The sequence below is a fragment of the Otolemur garnettii genome, unplaced genomic scaffold (genome assembly GCF_000181295.1).
Source record: "Otolemur garnettii isolate 467f Iridium unplaced genomic scaffold, OtoGar3 scaffold00012, whole genome shotgun sequence".
In the NCBI taxonomy this organism is placed as follows: Eukaryota; Metazoa; Chordata; class Mammalia; order Primates; family Galagidae; genus Otolemur; species Otolemur garnettii.
Window position 1 is genome coordinate 13272150 of NW_003852407.1, and position 12540 is coordinate 13284689.

Genomic DNA, 12540 nt, shown 5'->3' on the forward strand with positions numbered 1-12540 from the left:
AATATATAAGAACCGTGGCTGTTAAAGTTTGGAGGACAGTATCTTACAAAATACATCCCTTCAAAATCTCTGAAGCATACCCTCTGCTTCTTCATGATGATACTGAGACTGCCAAGCAACACCTCTTAGGAGAGTGAACTAAACATTCGTGGTGGGAGTAGAGGCAGAAAACAAGATGTGAGAGAGGGAAAGACTTTCGTGTATGCTTATTAAAAACAAAGCAATAGATCTATTGGACTCATGCCCCAGTGTGCTTAGAGGTTGCAAATAAGAGCAAGGACAAAGAAGAAAACTGTCAAAGATTTTTATTTTTCAAATTATCTTTGTCAGGGTTCCACAGAGCAGGCTCTTTAATATCAGAGGTTACATTGGGTTATAGGTGAAGAAGTTGTCAAGCCCTGAAGTAAGGTGGACTTGAATCTCATTTATTCGAGGAAGATGAGAGGCTTAGAGAGTTTTGGGAACCTTCCATGCATGCAGCAGTGTCTCAGGTCTCCCACTCCCCGACTCCCCACCCCCGGTGGCCTGGAGAAGCCTGTGCATTTTGATACCACCACATCCCAAAGCTTCTTTAGTCTGCACATGGACAGCTGTATGCACTTGGGATTAAAACTCTGGTGTGTTGGCTCCTGTAATCTTCTGTGTAGAGCCCTTTGGAGGAAATGAAATAGAGATGGGTGGAGGGAGCACATAGAGAAAGGATGGAAACCAAAAGTAGGAACAGAGCGGAATCTAAAATTAAAATCTAAAATATCAGGAAATGGACAGAAGATTAAGCACAAGCTTGTTCAACAAATCTCCCATATTAAATCTCAGAAAAACCTGTTGAAATGTGAAGGAGACTTTTTTGTTGTTGTTAAATCAGGGGAAGATCTATGTTAAAAACGCAGTGGGCACTAAACTGCTACCCTGGGGAGGAGGAGTCAAAGGAAAATGTACTTAGTTTCTAGAGAGATTTATACAAATTCCATCACGTTGGCTACTCTTTGGGTGGGTAATAGAAGATGTACTGTCAGAGGTTCTGTCTCTAATCATTTTATGTTGGTATCTGAGAGGAAAAAGTCACAAAAACTGATTCCATCATTTTATAAATAAGTTCTGGGACAGACTGAACATGAGAAGGAGTCTGGAAGGCTTTGTTTTATATTGGTAAATTTTCTATCAAAGTTGACAAGTCTCTCTTAGTCTGCTGAAACAAATCCATAAGACATGCAAAATAAACCTGCTAGGAAGCATGTTTCCCTGGCAAATCCCACCTTGACGACAGCCCTAAGCCCTTTTTGGATAAAAATCCAGTTTCAAATCCTCTAATTCCTGTCACTCTGGAGCCTGGGAATCACGCCCCACATTAGCAATCCCTCTCAAGCAGAGGTCACTCTTTGCAGAGCATTTCTTAGTGCGAGATAAATCAAAGTCATTCATGCAATATAATGATTCTGACCCAGGGGACAAAAAGGGGAAGGCTCATATTTTCTTAGAAGGGAAGCTGGTGTTAAACTATTCTTTTTTTTTTTCACATTATGAAATATTATTTTTCCTTTTATTTTTTATTTATTTTTTAAATCATAGCTGTGTACAATAATGCAGTCATGGGGTACACACTTGCTGGTTTTATGTACAATTTGAAATATTTTCACCAAACTGGTTAACATAGCCTTCATGGCATTTTCTTAGATATTGTGTTAAGACATTTATATTCTACATTTAGAAAAATTCACATGTACCCTTGTAATTGCTAAATCATGGAAGAAGCCAAAGTGCCCATTGATCCATGAATGGATCAATAAATTGTGGTATATGTATACCATGGAATATTATGTAGCCTTAAAGAAAGTTGGTGGGACCAAACCGTTCTTTTCATTTGGATTCAACTATGCCTGGGATAGTGTGCTCAGTCTTGGGCACACTAATTTGAAATATAGATGGAGGAATTAAAGTTCCTTCCAAATTCAGTGGTATGCCTGTGAAAGGATGAGGATCTGTTTTAACCAGAATATTGGAAGAAGGGGAAACAAAGTTGTAAAAATCTATGTAAACTGAATTCCATCATGTGCCTTCTCTATCACCTTCTCCCTCATATTACTGAGCTCTATTTAGGTTATTCTTTCAATCTTCTGAGTCATAAATATTATGGAGCACCCTGATTTTTTAAGCTCTGATTTGTCATGTGTTCCCTCTAGAAAATGGCCATTTTGGGACTAACACATTAGTTAATTCCACTTACAACTTAACAAGGCAAAGAACATCTGTAAAATGAATAATTGGGGCCTGGTAGCCTCTAAGGTCTTATCTGATGGTTACAATATTTTTCAGTATTTTTTTGACAACTTCCCCCAACAACACAGCCTTGATAAGAACTGGGGGAAGGAGGACAGTCTGTGAGAAAATATAACGAGATGGGAGTAAGCAACAAAATAATTCATAAACTCTGCTGCCAACATCGTAATATGTTAGCTGAGGCACTGTGATGCCTGTTATGATATTCTGGGTTTCCGCAATTCCCCATCTGTGCTAGACTAAACCAGAAATTTATCGCAACATGACCTGTGTCAGGCGTGGAGTCAGTTGTGAGATTTCAATTCCTATTCCACATGTCCAAACTCTGAGCCAGACTTTTGGCATAGGGACTCTCAGGCTGTTTCCTTCCAGATGTCTCAGAATATAGTTATGTTTGCTTATGTCAACCAAATATGTCTCCTCCTTTGCCAAGGACCTCTTTGAACCCATGTATTCTATTATTTGTGCATATTTAAAAATAAGTTTTTTCAATGAGATGAGGCATACTTTTGTTCAAGATAAAATTTTAAAAGGTACAAGAATAATATATGTTGTAAGTGGGTAAGTTTTATAATTTTTTTTAAACTAATGGGAGTTATATATATTTGAGGTGTATAACTTAGTGCTTTTATCTGTAAATACATTGTCAAGCAAATTTCAAGTGGGTTATGTTGACTACTTTAAGGAAAGCATTTCAGAGTGTGTGTAAAAAAATAAATAAATAATTTCCTTTCCCCTGCCCTTTTTAATACAGATAATATATTTGTCAAACTGAAAAAAATTTCAAGTACACAACATTTTAAAGTATAGTCTCTATGCTGTATGTTAAATCTCCAAAACTTCTTGATAACTAAAACTTTGTGTTCATCTTGCACAGCTAAAACTTTGTACTTGTGACCAACATCCCATTTTCATCTGTCCCTGCTTAGATATGGGAAAACACCATTCAGCTCTTTGCTCCTATGAGTTTGATTACTTTTAGATTCTTCATTAAGCAAGATTATGTGAGGTATTTTTCTTTTGGTAGATATGTTACTTTACCTAGAATAATGACCTCCAGGTTCATCCATGTTATTACAAATGGAAGAATTTCCTTCTTTTTTTAAACATGAATAATATTCTATGTTTATACCACATTTTCTTTATTCATCCATCCCTTGATGTGTGTGCTTCAGTAGCAATATAATTATTAATTTATTGATTGACTGATGTTGAATAATAGAGATCTTATGAGTCTTAATGATCATTTGAAAGCTAAGCTGTGAATAACAATTTAAAAACTGGTTGAGTTGCTAGCTGTGTAGTACATACTAGGAATTGGTGCATGGGTATTATGCTTGTTCTGATGATACTATTACTTCAAACATAGAAGTGTCTACATCCTATCACTTCTATCGCCCATTCTCCTGTTGGTTTCCTGAGGCAGCAGCTAAATATACGAGAATCAGTAGAAGAAAGGGAATAAATTACCATCCCAGCTGTTGGTCTCTTTGGGGGAAGCCTAGTTTGGAACTCAAGGTTTAGATTTAAGAACTAAGGTGGATTTATTTAATTTCCAGCTTAGTGGACTATTCCATTTCTCAAACCTCTTATGTTCAGGCTAACTTAATTTGAGACCAGCACACTCATGAATTCCAGCCAAGAAAACTCTGATCATTTTCATCAAATGCTAATTGTTTCACAAACTTTGTTTGCTGCTTTCATAGTTACAGAGCCTCCATTTTTGTGTTAAGATCATTGATACCATAATAAGACCATATTTTGCTCTTCTCTACTTCCATCTGTGTGTAGCCATGTACAAAGGGGATATAAGTAGACATGTTTTGTGCAGCTTCTGGGAATTTGGCTGAAAACATGGCCAAACATATTTAAGGCTCCTTACTCTTTCTGTTCTGCGTCCATGATGCTAAATAAAATGAAAGTCTGATAGCAGGAGTTCAAGCTACCATCTTGGAGCATGAGGCTATACCATAGGACATCAAACAGCAAACTAAGAGAGCTCAAGTCACTGAAGATGATGTGGAACAGAGATGCAAAGCTAGCCATGGACTGCACACTTTTAAATTTTATGTGAGAAAAAGGTCAACATTGAATGTATTTTTTTAAGATACTCACAGTCTTCATTCTTCACTTTAATCATTGACCTAAATCCTAACTGTCATATCTCCTTATATTTAATGACAGACATACTGGTTAAAGACTTTATGGAGTGATCAATGATGTTCTTAGTGATATATGCTGATAATGTTTGTCTTTGGAGCATGGATCCTGCTACAAGTCAAGCCAAGGTTAATATAGCCTACAATTCTACTTCCTATTTCTATGCTTACGTAAGTGTAAAAGAGAGTCTCATGGTCTTTTCTACTATAATCCTACAGGTTGGCCAGGGTACCCTGTTAGGATGCTTTCAGAATCCTAATGCTTTCAGAATAAATATGTTTATTTATAAACATATCCCATATTTTCTGGAAAGAGAATTTTCTTCTTTTTCTAAATTTACTTGGTCTACCATTTTCTCTTTTCCTAGCTCAAATCCTTCCCTTTCTTTATTCTTTCCATTTTACCTTTCTTGTTAATTCTTCTTGTTGTGTCTTTTTTTTTTTTTTTTTTTTTTTTTCCTGTGCTCTGCTTATCAATGACTCCCTTTTCCTTCCTTCATCCTTTTTGGTTTTTCTCTGGTATTCATTTCTTCCTTATTATTTTCTTCCCTTCTTTTTTTCTTCTCCTAGTTCATTTTCTCTCTTTCTTCTTCATCTCCTTCCTCCACCTCATTTCACTTTTTTTCTATCTTCTTTTCTTCCTCTGCTTTTTAGTTCCCATTTTCTTCATTCCCTTCCACCTTCCTTCTTTTACCCTCTATTTTTCTTCCCTCTTAACATTGCATCTTCCATTCTTCCCTTTCTTTATTTCTTTCTTATCATCCTCTTTTTGGTCCTTTTTTTTTTTCTTCATATTTTCCCTTTTGAAAAATCTCCTTCCTTTATTTCTTTCTTATTTCTTTCCTTCTAGCCATACTATTTCTCTTTTCCCTCCTTCTGTGTTTTCTGTTTCCATTCTTGCCCCTTTTATTTTAAAAAAGTATGTACTAAACATATATTGGCCCTATTTGGGTGAACAAAATATTGCGTAAAATGCAATTACTATTTTAAGAAATCTCTAACACATAAACTCTTTAATTCAATAATTCAATGCAATTAATTAAATTAATTTAATGCAATGCAATTTAATTCCATACAACAATGTCTACACTAATTTCTGTATAAAATTTAACAGTACAAAAATGAGAGAAAACCTATTACTAGTTGGAATGGAGCTAAATGACATTATAATCTCAACACATATGACATTAGCATGAGTTTCTGAGGCATTTGTAGGTGTTTATCAGATGGTAAGATGGAATAACAAAGGTGAAGTTTATGCTGGAACAATGGATATTTGGGGAACTTTGAGAATTTTATTATGGAAAGGGTGCAGAAAATAAAATGGAAAAGGCAAATAGAAAATCAAATTATAAAGTACTTTGTACATTCTGACAAGAAATCTAAACCTTATTTATTGGGTTTTAACAGAATAGGAGTACTATTAGCAAGTGTATATTTTTACAGTTTTGCTTCAGAAGCCATGTAGAAGTTAAAGTTAAGAAAAGACTAGAACAAGGCTATCATTAGAATACAATTGTAATAACCAAGAGCAGACATGTCCTCAGATAGGGAATAGCAAACTTTTTCTAAAGGGCCAGATGATACATATTTTATCTATTTTTATTCAACCCAGCTTAGCCCCAAAGTAGCCATAAACAATGTGTTCATGAGCATGATTTTATTTTCATAAAATATTTATTTTAAACACTGGAACTGTAGTATTATATCATTTTCAGGTGTCATGAAATATTCTTTCAATTTCTTCTACCATTTAAATGAAAAAGCTAGTTTTCACTTGTGGGCTGTATAAAGACAATTGGGGGCTAGATTTGTCATGGGAGATTATGTTTGCTAAGTACTGGTCTAGGAGGTTTCAACCCAACATTAGGTGTAGGAATAAAGAAAATGAGAGGGATTCTATGGTGAATTTAGAAGGAAGACTTACCAAGATTTAATGACCATTTGGATGGAAGTTATGAGAAAAGGGTTTATAAGAAGATTTCAAATTTAACCTTCAGGATTTGGTAGTTGGTACAGGTTGAACATTCCAAATCTAAAAATCAGAAGTCCAAAATGCCCTAAAATCTTAAAATTGGGGGGTACTGACATGATGTTCACAGCAAATGCTCTATGGAAAATTTTGCTCTTCAGATTCAGATTTTGGATGATCAATCAGTAAGTAAAAGTATATATAATTAAGATATTACAAAAGATCTCTGATGCTTAAAGATGATGATCATCTAACTCCAGTAAGATTAGCACACATCACAAAATCCCCAAACCAAAGATGTTGGCATGGATGTGGAGAAAAGGGAACACTTCTACATTCCTGGTGGGAATGCAAACTAATATGTTCCTTTTGGAAAGGTGTTTGGAGAACACTTAGAGATTTAAAAATAGACTTGTCATTTGATCCTATATTTCCTCTACTAGGTATATATCCAGAAGACCCCAAATCACATAATAACAATGATATATGTATCAGAATGTTTATTGCAGCCCAATTCATAATTCCTAAGTCATGGAAGAAGCTCAAGTGCCTATCGACCCACAAATGGATCAATAAATTGTGGTATATGTACACCATGGAATATTATGCAGCCTTAATGAAACATGGAGTCTTTGTCTCTTACATGTTTACATGGATGGAACTGGAACATATTCTCCCTAGTAAAGTACCTCAAGAATGGAAGAAAAAGTATCCAATGTATTTAGTCTTACTATGAAACTAATAGCTTTCTTATGAAAGCTATAACCCAATTATAATCCAAGAAGAAGGGGAAAGGAGAGAGGGAGGGGAGGGGAAGGGGAAAGATGGGTGGAGGGAGAGTAATTGGTGGAACCACACCTATGGTGTATCTTACAAGGGTACGTGTGAATTTTACTAGGTATAGAATATAAATGTCTTAACACAATAACTAAGAAAATGCCATGAAGGCTATGTTAACCAGTTTGATGAAAGCATTTCAAATTATATATAAAACCAGCATATTGTCCCCCATTATTGCATTAATGTACACAGCTATGATTTAATAAAGAAAAAAAGATATTACAAAATCTGAGACAATTAAAAATCCAAAACACCTTTATCCCAAGCACTTTGACTAAGGGATATTCACTTTGTAACAGTAAGTAAAATACTGGTATAGCAGGTGATTGACAACTTATAAGACATGGAGGGAAAAACAGAAGTGAATCTAGGTTTATTTTTATAATCTTACATATTTATTTTATGTTATTGATCTAAGCTAAACTAAATGTATTTGAAGACACAATCCCAGGATTTTTGGTGTGTGCATATATCAATGATACCATCCCTATAGTCAAGATAATAAACACATCCCTCACTCTAAAAAGTTTCCCAATGACAATTAGTAAGCCCTCCCTTCTACCTTTCCTTACCACCGCCCTTACTCACCTACAAAAACAACCAATGATACATTTTTCATCTTCCAGAATTTTAAATGAATCAAATAATAAAATATGTGTATAATATCTAACTTTTTTTACTCAATATAATTACATTGACATCCATTCATGTTGTGTCTATCAATAATTTGCCTACGGTACAAATTGTGTAACTATTCACCTGCTAATGAGCATTTGAGATGTTTCTAGTTTTAGCTATTAAAATATATGGCTGCTATTGACATGGGTGTAGAGGTCATTGTGTGGACTTATATTTTCTTTTCTTTTAGGAAAAATAGAAGCGTTATTTCACTTAATATTCCATGAGAAGTGTATGAAAGTTTCAGTACTGATAATATTTGGTATAGTCCTTGTTGTTGCTTTTGTTTTTTAATTCTATGTATTATAGTGGGTATTTAGTGTTATTTCATTGCAGTTTAAATGTAAATTTCCCCAATATAACAACCTTGAGTTCCCTGTGCATCATTGAAATAGAGGGGTTTAGAGGTACAGTAATTTGGAATGTAGGGTTGAGTCTGAGGGAAAGTTACACATGGTCGCAGCTGGATTTTGGAATTTGATGAAAAGTGATGTCTATGCTTTCGAAAATGCCAATACTTAGTATACGTCCTTGTCCATTTCTTTCCATTATTTCCCTTTTATTCCTTAAAGTAGAAGCTAAGGCTGATGATTTTAGAAAGTTGTCAATTTTACGCTGAGACTTGGAATTTTAAATACTAAACAGTAAGCATTAGTTGGATTCTTTAAGAATAAGAATAATTTTTTGTAATCATATTTGGATTTTTAATACAAAAAATTGACATATTTTAGGAGAAAAACACCAAGGAGATATCATGCCTTACTATACATTATTTCTTTGTATGAACACAAGACTTAAGTCTCTAGAATATAAAAATAGCTAAATGCAGATAGAATAAGTTTTCCTTGGTCTTGATGCTCAAATGACTTCTTTACATCTACCGTTAGAAAATGTGGAATGCTTTTGTTTTAGAAATAGTGTTTTACTGTATATAAATTATTCCTATCATATGTACATGAAAAAATATACAACAGTTGAATGAATAAAAATCAAACAAAAATTATATTACTAAAGTTTTAGCAGTGAATGTTAAAAATTACCAAAAAATGTTGGAATACTTTTATTGGTTAGATCTTTCTAATATTTTGTACACATTCTTTATTTTGAACACATAGTTGCTGGGCATTAGCCCAGCAAATGATTGATTGAGCCTAAAACTACCTTTTAAAACGCCTAATTATTTCATTTATGGCTGGAACATTAAGTTTTAGATTCAGTATTGTAATATTAAGACATGATGAGAAGTATTTTCTTTAAGGTTCTAACATTAGAGATATCAAGCGTTAATGTGAAGTTTCAGAACAAAATGCAAACTTTAGTAAACATAGATCAGAGACATTTAAATGGCTTGAAAAATTCTCATACATGTCAAGATTTTATTTATTACATCATTGATAGGATACTGAAAAAAGTTCCTTACTATTTTATTATTATAAATTTTGAAACAATTTTAAAATTATAGAAAATTCACAAGTAAAGTACAAAGAAATATTTACCTGAATCAACTCACTAAAAGTGAATTGCCAAACTGATGTTCCATCTTGTTACTACTTAGCCTTTACAAAAAAACAAAGAACAACAACAAAAAAACAACTCTCCTACATAATAAAAACAAAAGAAATCAGAAAATTAGCCTGGGTAAAATGCTATTATTTCATACTCAGAACCATTCAATTTTTACCAATTATCCTAGTTGTGTCTTTTGTAGAAAAAAGATCCAATTCAGGATCATCTTCTGCGTTTAGTTTTTATGTTTCTTTAGTCTACTTGTGTTTGAAATTATTCCTTACTCTTGCTATAACGTTTGTCCCCTCAACACTTTTGAAGACAACATAACAGCTATTTTGTACAATGTCCTTCATTCGAGTATATCGAAGGATTTTCATGATTAAATTCAGGTTATGCATCATTGGCAGGAATATCACAGAAGTCATGCTGGGTTCTCACTGCATCCAATCAGATAGCACACGATTTCAATTTGTCCCATTAGTGGCAAACATGTGGGCCACCATGGGCTGACAATTGCAGCTGCCTGTCAACATGGGCAGGACTGTGCTCAAGCTGGCACTGCTGACAAACATGACTGCCTGCAGAACTGAGCAAAGCAGCTCTCATGCTGGTACAGGTCGACAATCACAGCCACCTATGGGTGTGGATGCAGCTATGCTAAAGCCACATGGGCCCACAAACTCTGCCACCCATGGATATAAACCAGGCAGCTCTCAAGCAAGTGGACTGACAATAGCCACCAGCCATGGGGTAGGCACAGCTGCACTCGAGCTGGTACCTGGCCAACAAAAATTGTTGCCTGCAAATCTGAGTTGGGTAAATCTAAAACTGGCTCAGGGAAGTTGTTGTTGCCCATGGATCTAAAAGAGATGACCCTAAAGTCAATGTAGGCCCTACAATCACTACTATAGACAGAACTAGGTCTGGAATTCGCTCACTGTGTAACACAGGAATAGCCAGTGACAACCTCAGGGAACGGTTAGATAGGAAACACAGGAAAGCACTGTTCAATACCCACCCATCTAATTTTAGACCAATGATCCAAGGTGGGAGATATGTATGTCAGCCATGGACCTCTCCTTTGCTCTATGTAGGAGAGTTCCCAGCATAGGAGAATAGGTGCAAGGCAGGCTCATTGGACTGGAGCTGAGAGAAGAAGTTTCAGATGAGAAGGAACCACAGGGAAAACTCTGGCAACATTAAAAAAAAAAAAAAAAAAAAAAGTCAAGCTGTTTTGTCACAACAAAAGAATTACAATAGGTCTTGAGCAATTTACCCCAGAATAAATGAAGTTTCTGAAATGTGAGATGGAATTTAAAATATGCAAGGCAAATAAAATGAATGAGTTTGAACAGAAAGTTAAAATCCAATGAAAAGAAGCCAAAAACATATTTTAGGATATGAATGAAAAACATGAAAAATCACTAAAGATACAGGCAACATAAGAAAAGACATAAGAACTGAAATATATGAAAGAATCATTTAGGGGATTTTTCAATATAACAGAAAATTTCCACAACAGGTTAGGCCAAGCAGAACAAAGAATTTCACAACTTAAAGTCAAGGCTTTCAAAGTAACTCAAAGATGAAGAAGAATGAACAATCACTTAGAAAAATATGAGACTATGCAAAGAAAGCTAACTTAAGAATTACAGTTATTTCTGATGGACAGTCAGAAAAAAAGCATAAAGCATAGCAGACCCATGTAAGAAAATTGTAAAGGAAAATGTGCCTGATATTGGCAGAGATTCAATATCCAGAACAAGGTGGTCATCAAACATTGGAAAAGTAATAGTAAATAGATCACCTCCAAGGTTACATAATTATCAACCTGGACAACATGAAAGTAGAGGGGAAAATTTTACAAACTGCTAAAAGAAAGCAACAAAAAACCTACAAAGTAAATCCATGGGGTTTTACTTCTTAGCAAAGATGTCACAAACCAGAAAGTAGAGGAGCCTCATTTTTAATCTTCTTAAATCAAAAACTTCAAGCTGAGAATTTTTTATTTGCCAAACTAAGTTTCATAAATGATGGAGTAATAAAAACTTTTCCAGAGAAGCAAACACTAAAGGAATTTTTCACTACTAGACCCACAGAACAAGAAATGTTCAAAAGTAAACTATACATAGAAAATAACAAAAGACACAAATCAGCATAAAAACACCTAAAAGTTAAAGCTCATAGATCTTATAAAACACTAGCACAAAAGGATAAACAAAACAATAAGGTTTCACCCAACAGGATAGACAGAACACATTCCCACATGGCAATGGTAATTAATAGTGAATACTCTTAATGTTTCTTTTAAAAAATAGACTGGCTGAATGAAATAAAAATCACAACCCAAGAATATGTTGTCTTCAAGAAACTTGCAATTATTTGCACAGACTCAAGGTATTGGGATAGAAAAAGGTTTTCCATACAAAAGGAAAGCAAAAGCAGGTGCAGCCATTCTCGTAGCAGATAAAATTGTCTTCAATTCAACAATTATAAAAAGACAAAAATAAAAAAGATAAATATATATGTTAAAAACTGAAGTCCCAGAATCATAAAAGAATTCCTCTCAGATCTAAGGAAAGAAATAAACAGTAGTGCCATAATTACTGGGGACTTCAACATCCTGCTGTCAAAACTAGAAACATCATTGTGACAGGGAATCAACAAAGAAATACAGACTTAAAAGAGACTCTTAAAGGTACCTAATAGACATTTATAAGACATTCCACACCAAAATGATAGAATACACATTCTTCACATCAACATATGGCAAACTTCCCAAGATTGATCATATCTTAAGCTACAAGTCTTATCAAATTAAGAATATTCAAAACTATACCATGTATCTCATAATAGCACAGTAAACAGGAAATCAATTTTAAGAGAAATGTGTAAATCCATGCAAGGTCATAGGAATTAAACATTCCACTGCTAAATGATCCTTGGATCAATGATGAAATTAAGATGGAAATCAAAACAATCTTCAAACTTAACAACAAGAGGGAGGCTTTGAAAATCTATGAGATACATAAAAAGGAGTAATAAAGAAAAATATTATAGCCTGAAATGTTTATATAAAACAAATCACAAAATAACAACTGGATG